General features: G+C 34.0%; 1 non-coding gene across 1 annotated transcript; it reads left to right on the top strand.

The window, feature by feature from the left end:
• The first annotated feature begins 3480 nt into the window (after nucleotides 1–3480).
• Nucleotides 3481–3599, top strand: LOC111737463. The gene has a single exon (XR_002779448.1). It is a non-coding gene; the product is annotated as a 5S ribosomal RNA (ribosomal RNA).
• Nucleotides 3600–10319: the final 6720 nt, after the last annotated feature.

Below are 10319 nucleotides of genomic sequence, written 5' to 3'. Positions count from 1 at the left end.
AAGACAAATAACAGAAATTACAAAGCTAGCAGATTAAAGGACCTATAAGCATACTTGAGAGGGAGACAACACGGCCTTGAACTTAGAAAAAGCCTCAGATCGAACTAAGTGAAAGGAAGGGTTAACAAAAGAAAGACACTTTCAAGAAGTAGAATAAATACAGGAGAGAGTAAATAAGAGCATGACACTTTCAGGGATTGGATGTAATTCAGAGTTGCCAGAATTTACAAGGAAGTTGTAAAAGAGTGAGAAAATGAGATAGAACAAGAGATAATACTTTGATAATTTTGGGAGAATAATTTAAGTCCAGTTTAAGTGTACTTTGAAGGCAATAAAAAAATTTTTAAGCAGGAGGGAAGCAGGATCAGTAAAGTAAAAACTAAAGAAATAACAAAATAGAAATTGTAATAATAATTATAATGAATAAAATATTAGTTTTAATTATTAAAACCCCAAATTGCTGATTTGTAAAGATTATTAAATTGGGACACTATTTGGAAAATTGAATGAAAAAAATATAGATGACCTAGTTGTATTAAAAATAAGAGGACGCGAAAGTAGATTTAAACAAAACTACATGCGTATATATTGACTTAATGAACTATTGTTATTGGGAGGCAATTTGCTCAGGGCTCCATACACTCCTACACACCTGAGAGTGTTGAGATTGTAAGGCTTTTTCATCCAGGCCATTTCTTTCTCCAGATGTTTGTGCAACTAGAAATCTTGAAAGCTGAGATAATGTCTCTGTCTGGACAAAAAGTTGAATCGTTTACCATAAAAATAAAAGATTCCCTAAGCTCAAGATCCCGGTGTGCAAACATCCCTTCATGCACAACGTACTGCTCATGTAGTCTTCATCTGACCCTCAGTGTAAGCTCATGGACCTTGAGGGCAAAGGAAACTTGCACAAGTTCCTGTCACTCCTAGTATTGGCTGTGCTGAGAATAATAAAATTGTTTGTCTTTGACTCAGGAGTTTCTTGTCTTCTGGAACTTTGACAGGCTGATTCATTAGCTTACATGTTAGGTAAAATCCATCTCCTCAAAATTATATCAAATGATAAAATTAATTTTGAAAGCTTACATGTTTAATATTCTAGAAAATGCAAAATCTCATAGAATTTAAAATATGAATAATTATTGCATTTAAAGAATAAGTTATCAAAATTATTCAAAAACATATCAAACACTGAACATTTTTAGAGAGTTCTTCCAAGTTATTAAAGAATCTTGATGACAGACTCTTTTCTCAGATTTTTTTAAAAAATGATAATTTATCATTGTAACATACTATAAGTTTCAGAAGGAAAAAACAACAGTGAACTCTACAGATCAACTTAAATTATAAACATAGCTACAAAAATAGAATTATTATTTTATCACACAAATCAAATAGTGATGTACTGAATTACTTTAAATTGACAGTGCCGAGTATAATGTCAGGCATTTGGAAAACTATTAATAAGCACTTATAACAATAAGTAAGTTTTTTTGAAAGTCTACTATGGGCCCTGTATTTTATTGAGTGCATTAGGCTTAAGTATTTTTATATTCATAGCCAGAGATATGAAAAGTGAGGTCCAGAGAGGTTATGTTAACTTGACTTTTCATTTGCAAGAGGAAGAACAGTTTACATTGTTATTTTCAGTTTTGCAATGAATAGTTTATCAATATTGGCTAAGTGAGTTGTATTAATTTTCTAATGTTGCTACAAAAAATCATCACAAATTTAGTGACCTAAAACGACCCAAATTTGCTATATTATCCTCCTCTGAGTCAGAAGTCCAACATGGGTCTCACATAGCTAAAATTAGCATGTCAAGTGGACTGCATTTCTTTCTGCGCACTGGAGAAAATATGTTTCCTTGATCCTTTATAATTTTTTTTTTTTCTGGAATTCAGTTGACTATGGTTGTAGAATTGAAGTCTTCATTTTCTTGCTGGCTGTCACCTGACAGCCCCCTATTCTATCTTCAAAACCAGCAACAGGGTTTGAGTCTTTGTTGCCCCTCGAAACTATCCAGGCTCTTCTTCATCTTTGGCTCTCTTACTCTTCAGATTGGTCCACCAAATTGTCTTTCCTATTTTAAAGATCTGTAAACTTATTCCCATCTGCAAAGTTACTTTTTTGTTGCTTTTTGTTTGTTTGCTATATAAGGTATCATATTTATAGATTCTGGAAATTAGTATATAGATCATTATTTTGCTAATAAAACTACCCAATTAATTAGTGTAGCTCCATAAATTTATATTTTTACTTGAATAATTTATGGACTAGATAGTATAATCCAGATTTATTTTCCAGAAAATATTTTCTACATAAAGAGAACAGATTATAATTTTAAATGTATTATAATAAAGTACAACCATATGGCATATTAGGAACACCATAAATGAGAACTATTTCTATACATAAGGAATTCATTACTAATGAAGAATTTTTAAAATTTATATTTTAATAAAAAATGAGTAAGCTATTTTATTCCAAATTTTAAATAAAAATGCATCAACTCAAGTCATGAAGTTATTTAACATTGGTAAGATTACTCCATCTATAGTAAGGGCAATAAGTTGAAGAGGAACAAAGGCACCAGAGGAAAACAATTTATTAGGGTAGTATAGATATAATTATTGTGATTCCTTCAAAAAAATCACCGAATCCAGTGAAATTATTCTAGAGTTCTCTGACTTGAGTGTGGTCATTTGAGCTTTCTGGTATATAATACTGAATGTATTTTTTGAGTTTCCTGTATGCTCTTTTTACAAGAATTCATGTCTGCTCAAGATTCATTAACCAATATGTTTCACCTATTCTGATACCATTCATTCAGAAAAGAGACTTTTGACATAGCCAGAAGTTATTGAAGATGACAATCGAATGTAGTGAAAAATTTGATAATAGCTGAATAACTAGTGTTCCTAATATGCCTGTTTCTTTTATGAACCAAAAATGAAATAATAGAGCTCATTTAATCTTCATATTTGCCCATATAGAAGACTACTTTAAGATATTCCATTAGAGTTATTTATTAAGAAAGGATAAGAACTTAAAGTATTTACACTTACATATATTTAATTTGTGTTTGAATGAGAAATATACAGAGAATTAATAAAATTTCATCAATTTGGGGAGTCCAGTAAGTCTTGCAGAGCATGGCTTTCAGAAAGCAATCTACATTTAAAAACTCAAATAAATGCATTAGCAGGATTAGGAATATAAGTTTGTGGCTAGAAGGGCATGTGATATAGTCTTACAGACATGTAGGGGTTTTTTGTTGTTGTTGTTAGAGGATTATAAAATATGGATGTAAGAGGCAAGATAGCAAGATAAAGAGATATTAGATATGTGCGACTGCCGCAGCTCCTTAAATTTGCTCTTAAGTTTTACACAAAACCCACATGTGAACATTTATAGCAGTTTTATTTGTAATCATAAAAAAATTGGAAGAGATCAAGAAGTGTAATAGCTGCAAGAATAGTCTACGGCCATACCACCCTGAACACGCCCGATCCCATCTGATCTCGGAAGTTAAGCAGGGTTGAGCCTGGTTAGTACTTGGATGGGAGACCGCCTAGGAAGACCAGGTGCTGTAGGCATAAAACATAAAATTAAAAAAAAAAAGAAGGGATTGTAAGCTGACAAGTTCCTTGCAATTTGTGAGGTCAACCAAGGGTTGCCTCATCTAAAAAAATAAAATAAAATAATAGCTGCATGGATAAACAGAATGTGGTACATCTGTACAATACAATGCTATTCAGCAATAAAAAGAAATGAGCTATCAAGGTGCAAAAAGTCCTGAAGGAAACTTAAGTGAATATTGCTAAGTGAAAGAAGCCACTCTGAAAAAGCCATGTGTTGCATGATTCCAACTATACACATTGTGGAAAAGGTAAAATTATACAGAGAGTCAATTAATCAATGGTTGCTCTAATCAATGGCTGCCAGAAGGGTGGGATGGAGAGGCAGAAGGATGAATAGGTAAAGAACAGGACTCTTTGGGGGCAATAAAACTATTCTTTATGATACTCTAATGGTATATACATGACATTATGCATTTGTCAAAGTCCATACTTATGTACAAAACAAAGCCTGAACCTTAATGTAAACTATAGCTCTATTGAATAAAAAAAGTGCCAATATTAGTTTATTAATTATAATAAATTTCCACTGCTGGCCTCTCAGCTGCTATAGTCTAAGTGAGCTTGGCTATTTTCCCTGCATTTTATTCTTGGTTTGAGACCATTCTCCTACCTAAAGACTCTTGACTTTGATTCTCGTACTTATTATCAGATTCTCTGACCCACTAACCCCTATTGGTGCTGACACTGGTTCATTTCCCCTATTCTTCTCCACAGGGCAATGATTTTTAGCATTGGTTCCAATATTATTTCTTGTAGGGAGCTGAAGCTCCCCAAATTCAAAAGAGTGCATGGTTTATCTCGGGAGGCCTGCTTGCATAAAAAGGAAAAGGCTGGTTCTGTGGAATTCCAGGAAGAAGAAGATTAAGTATAGATAAAGGGAGTGTCAAAGGAAGTGTCGATTGTACCTTGATCTTCAGGATGTTACTTTAATTATGTTATCTTGGGATACCCAAAGGAACAGATTATGTATAAAAAGAAGCATAAGAAATAAACTCGGAGAGACAGTTGTGAGATCTGCTCTCCCTCCTGCACCCTGTCTGTCTTCTCTTTTTTCTCAGTCCCCGCTGCCCCATTCAGGTGTCCGGTTTGACTTGGTTGGCTGGCTTCCGACAATTTCTTAATGTAAAGTTTTAATAATAGGGCAAATTATGTGTCATTGTTGGAATAGGGTGCATATGGGAACTGTTTATTATCCACTCATTTTTTAAAAATCTAAAACTGTTCTAAAAATAAAGTCTATTAATTAAAAAATGAATAAAACCAAATTAAAAAAAAATTGCTCTAAAGACAGGATTGGCCACATAATATTGTCTGTATTTAAGCTGGATAAAGTGACAACTTGTTACTGATAGCTGGGAAATTCAGACGCAGGTCTTTAAGCAGCCCATGTATATTGCTCCCTTTATTCGTGTGTTTCGGATAAAGGCACTTGAGTAATCAACAGTTCCAGGGAATGATCAAATATTTTTCAGGAGGGAAATTTTTCAGGAGAACTACATGTGTGGATATGTTTGCACACAAATGAACTTTCACGGGTGTATGTTTATACAGTGCAATAGAGATGGAAGTATATGTCATATCAAAGAAGACAATTACAGATTAAATATTTACTATATTTTTAGTTCTTAATGTACAGATGCATGATGAAAGAGCTAACCTACTCTCTGTAGATTAGGTTTTTATGCTCACCATATCCTACTCAATGTGTCTGAGAAAAGCTAGTAAAAATTTTTAAGGCTTCTACAGTATTTAAAAAAAAAAGGCATTTGTTGTTTGTCTTTCCTATTTTCATACAAATTCACCTATCTAAAGATTCATTAATCAAGATACCACATAAATACACACACACACACACACACATGTAGACATCCTATACTTGAAATCTGGTGAATATTTATATTCTTCCATCTCTCTCTGTGTTGATCTTTAAGCTTGTTACAAAAATGAAAATAAGTTTCTTGGTGGCAATTTATTAATATCTAATGGTCATGTATCTTATTTTTATATCAATTTTCCTCCATGCCCAACAGTCCTCATAAAAAAAAAAAAAAATTACCCAAAGGATGAACAATGTCATTGCTTAGGGATGGAAGCTATTTATTGCTCCTATGTGCTCAATTATAGGTGGTGGAAGACATAACCACTATGGCAGCATGTGAAGCCAAATATTTGGAAAAGGCAAATAAAATGTCTTTGGGTGGGTTTTCTAATTTCTGTGGTGAAATTAATGAGAGAACACATCATATTGCCACCAACCTCATTCACTTACAGATACCTGTGAGGCTGGCTTTAAGATAGAATCTTTCTTCCCATGCAAAAACAAAACAAAACTTATCCTGTTTTCTATCAAATTTATTCTTCTGGCAGAGGAAAAAAATAAGGGTGAGAAAAGAGGTTGTACGTGGGAATAAAGCATATTTATTCTCATATTCCAAGCTCAGCCTTTCATCTTTGGGGAGAAGAATAACTGACTAGGTGTGGCATGTTCCCACTAGTATCAACTCCATTCTGTCCTTCATTCTTGTTCATAGTAACCACGAGAATCCTCAGACTCAGTCATTCCTCCTGTTCCCCAAATCCAATGTCCTTTAAAGTTCTGCAATTCCTTCTTTCTTTCATTTATCCTATCATCTGAGTTCTTGATAGCCTTATTCTGTGCCTGTGGACTTATTTTACATTCTGATATAAACTTCTTCCCTAGTCATTGTCTTCAAATTATTTTTCTAAGGAAACATGGGTCTCCCCTGAGGATACATAGTTTCCACTGCGGGCCTCTCAACTGCTATCTTTATTCCCAAATCTCTCATACAAGTGAGCTTTGATATTTACATTTTATTCTTGGTTTGAGGCCATTCTTCTTCCTAAAGACACTTGGCTTTGATTCTCAGACACTTCAGATTCTATAACTCACTAATCCTCATTGTCATCAACATCTACGATCTCCTGGTTTATTTCCCTATTCCCTCATAGTACAGTGATTTTAACATTGATTCCAGTTCTATTCCTGCCTTAATTGTCTGTGATTCCACTAAACATCTAGATGTTTCTTAAACACTTGGCACTTCAGATCCTTGAATACCATTTCTCCAAAATTCTTGTCTTCATCTCAGCTCTAATCGTTTTCTTTCAGTCTAAATCTTGTGGTTACCGATAAATCCAACATCTCTGTGATTTCTGTTTCGTGAATCCTATTTTTTTTAACACAACTTCTTTTCTCAAATTCACTCTATTTCCCTGACCCAAACAAAACTAAATTCATTAAAACCTCTATTCTGTTGATCTTACCAACTTATCATTGTCCCTCTTTTACTTGATGTCTTATATTCATCATTCCTTCGCTTTAATCCAATGGCCATTAATTGACTTGAAAGATATATAGTAAGTAACTATCATGTGCTAGGCACTATTTTAAGTGCTTTGAATATATTAGCAAACAAAGATAAAAACATCTCTGCCTTCATGAATCTCTAATTATAAACATTCCTTTGCATCATATCTTAATATATCAGTCATTTTGGGCTAAATCATTTTGTGATAACAAATGACTCTCAGATATTAGTGATGTCTCAAAACAAAGATTTAAATATTATATACAATATATGTATATAAGGAGTTGACTTACTTCTCCTCCATCAAACTAGGGCCAAGCTACATTTTAACCTTGCCCATCATGACACAGAGAGAGGAAATATAACATTTCACTGTGATAGTTATAAAAGTTTCTGCTTCTAAGTGAAATATATCACTTTCACTAAAATATTATTGGCCCAAATAAATAATGTGGCCAAAATTGGAAGTTTTAGATATCGAAAGATGAGGACTACAAGAAGGTGCCTGGTAGACTTTTGTCCTTTTTTAAATAATCAGACTTACTTGGAAAAACTGTAGCCTTACCTAATTCCAGTCATTTGTTTCCTCTCATCTGCACCCATACAGCTGAACATTGCTGGTAAAAAAAAAAAAAAATAGGTACACTAATTCATGATCTGGCTAAACTTTAAACTGATGACCCTATAAATCAGAGGAATTATTAATGATGCCAAAAAATAAAACCATAGGTTTCTGTTATGGGTTGAATTTGCCCCCTACCCCAAATTTATAATGCTGAAGACATAAACCCTATTACCTCAGAAAGTGACCTTATTTGGATATAGGCATATCCAGAGGTCATTAAGTTAAAATGAGGGCATTAGAGAAGGCCCTAATCCAATACAACTGATGTTCTTATAAAGAAGGAAAATTTGGATACAGAGACACGCACAGAGGGAAGATGCCATACAAACACACAGGGAGAAGACAAGTACCTACAAAGCAGGTAGAGAGGTATGGAAGAGGTTCTTCTCTCAGAGCTCCAGAAGGAATTATGTTTACCTCTTGACTTTGGACTTCTAACATCCAGAACTGGAGACAATATATTTCTGTTCTTTAAGCCACACATATATTGGTACTCTGTTTTAACAGCCCTAGTAAACTAATACAGTCTCTAAGATATTCACCTGCTACTTTTCTCACCTCACACTAACCCCTCTCTTCTGAAACCATCAATAATGCATGGAGCATTTTCAACCTGATGATTTTGGTGAGATGATGACTTCACTTCATATACTTTGAGAATATTAGAGTCATTAGAAAATATCAGAGAGAGCCTTCTGCAGGACCTCTATACAAAATACTCTCACCTGATAACATCTGCATAAGCATACTCTGCATTATTGCCAAATGCCATAGCTGGAATACATTTGCTTCTATCTAAAATTAACCCTTTCATTCCCCTCCTCTCATCTCTTCAAGAATGTCACTTCAGTAAGTCATCTTTCTCCCTTCTACATAATCAAATCTTTCCTCTCTCTTGAAATATTTTTATTACCACACAGTCTTTCATCAATAAAAGGTAATAATGTTTTTTTATCTCACTTGTTTTATTACATTAAACACTATTTTTTCCTTTCATTTGCCCCAAAACTCCTTGAAATTATTAACAGTTCCTATTGTTTCCATCTCCTCTCCAATATCCTTTTAAATTTATTCCGATCTCCCCTACTGCTAATTGCTATTGTTGTGCTAGACCCTCATCATCCCTGCCTCCTAATATTTATTCCCGGTATAATCTCTTCCCCTTCAGTGTGAGTTGGAACTGTGACTGTTCTTTGACCATTACATTATGACGAAGGTGAAGGATTGTATATGTTCAAGTGAGTATGTAATAATCTCTCATAAGCTTCTTGCTGAGAGACTTTCTCTTGATGGCTTCGATAAAGCAAGTAGCCACATTGAAGAGGCACTCATGTCATGGAACTGGGGGGTGACTTTAGCTAACAAGTAACTGAGGGCAACTTCTAGCCAGCAGTAAGAAACCAATACTCTAACGGCCATGAGGAATTGACTTCTGCCAACAACCACACAAAGTTGGAAAAGAATCTTTTCGCAGTTCAGATGAGAGCCAGCTGACCTTTTGATTATGTTTTTCAGACAATGTCCTGTACCAAAGAACCTAAGGCAGTCGTGCATAGACTCCTGATCTACAGAATCTGCAAAATTCAATTTTTTAAAAAGTGTGTTGTTTTATGCTGTGAAGTCTAATTCAGGTCAACAATGACTGCCATGTTGTTAAATCTAATAATCGGTTCTCATTCTTTCTTTTAGTTGCTCTGTCAGATGTGGTTAACATGGTTATCACTCCCTTCTCCTTGTTGACTTGGCTTCTAGGGCTATCACATCTTTGCTTTTTTCTCCTAACTCACTGGTTGATGTTTCTGTCTCCTTTGTTGGGTCTTCATTCTCTTCCCACATGTTTAATATTTTAAATACTTAGGGCTCTAGATTAAGAAAATGATCTATATTTCAGTTAGAATTGCTTGTGTTCCAGAAATTAAAACTCAACTTTGTTTTTGGTAAAGATAAATTTATAAGTTTTTTTTTTTTTTTTTTAATATGGAAAATAGAGAGGTACATCTGGTCATGAAGAGGGACTAGATGCTGATACTCAATGTCATGACCACCCTTCCTGTCTCTCTCTCTCCCTTTCTCTGGTCCCCATAGTACTGTTTCACTACATCCCCTCCCTCACCTTCCTTCCCCTCTCCCCGACCACCTGCAACTCTGAGATTACTTTTTCCTCCCAACTGCATTGTCAGACGTGCATGTTTTCTTCCCCTAGAAACTACATAAAAATCCTGAGGCAGAACCCACAAAATCTTATCCTGGACTCTGGAAAGGAGAGGGTCACTTGGAAAACATGACTAAAAGAGTAAAGAGAAGTTTCATGAAGTAAGAGTTGCATTTTTAGAAAATAAAATTTAAAAAAAATCAGGAGAGAAAAGAGTAAATAATCATCATATCATTAAATTAAACATTAAATTAAATTAAATTAAACATTAATTGAAATTTGTACATTCCATTAAATGTTAGCTTTTCTCTTTAATGAATTGCTTAGTTTTGAAATATGCTTCCTGAAATCTAGTATAATAACACTAATAATAGTAATTAGCTTATTTTATCTCACTACATGTCATGAACTCTGCTAAATATTTTACAAGCATCTAATGTGTTCCTAAGGAATCCCTAAGATATAGATACTACTATTATTCTCATTAGCACATGAGGAAATTCAAACATCTTAGGGAATTTTCCAAAGTTATCCTGCTATTAATAATTAGAGCTAAAATCTAAATGTAG

This window comes from Pteropus vampyrus, unplaced genomic scaffold (assembly GCF_000151845.1).
Source record: "Pteropus vampyrus isolate Shadow unplaced genomic scaffold, Pvam_2.0 Scaffold27, whole genome shotgun sequence".
Lineage (NCBI taxonomy): Eukaryota > Metazoa > Chordata > Mammalia > Chiroptera > Pteropodidae > Pteropus > Pteropus vampyrus.
The sequence above is the reverse complement of the archived record's forward strand: the minus strand, read 5'-3'. Positions and strand labels throughout refer to the sequence as shown.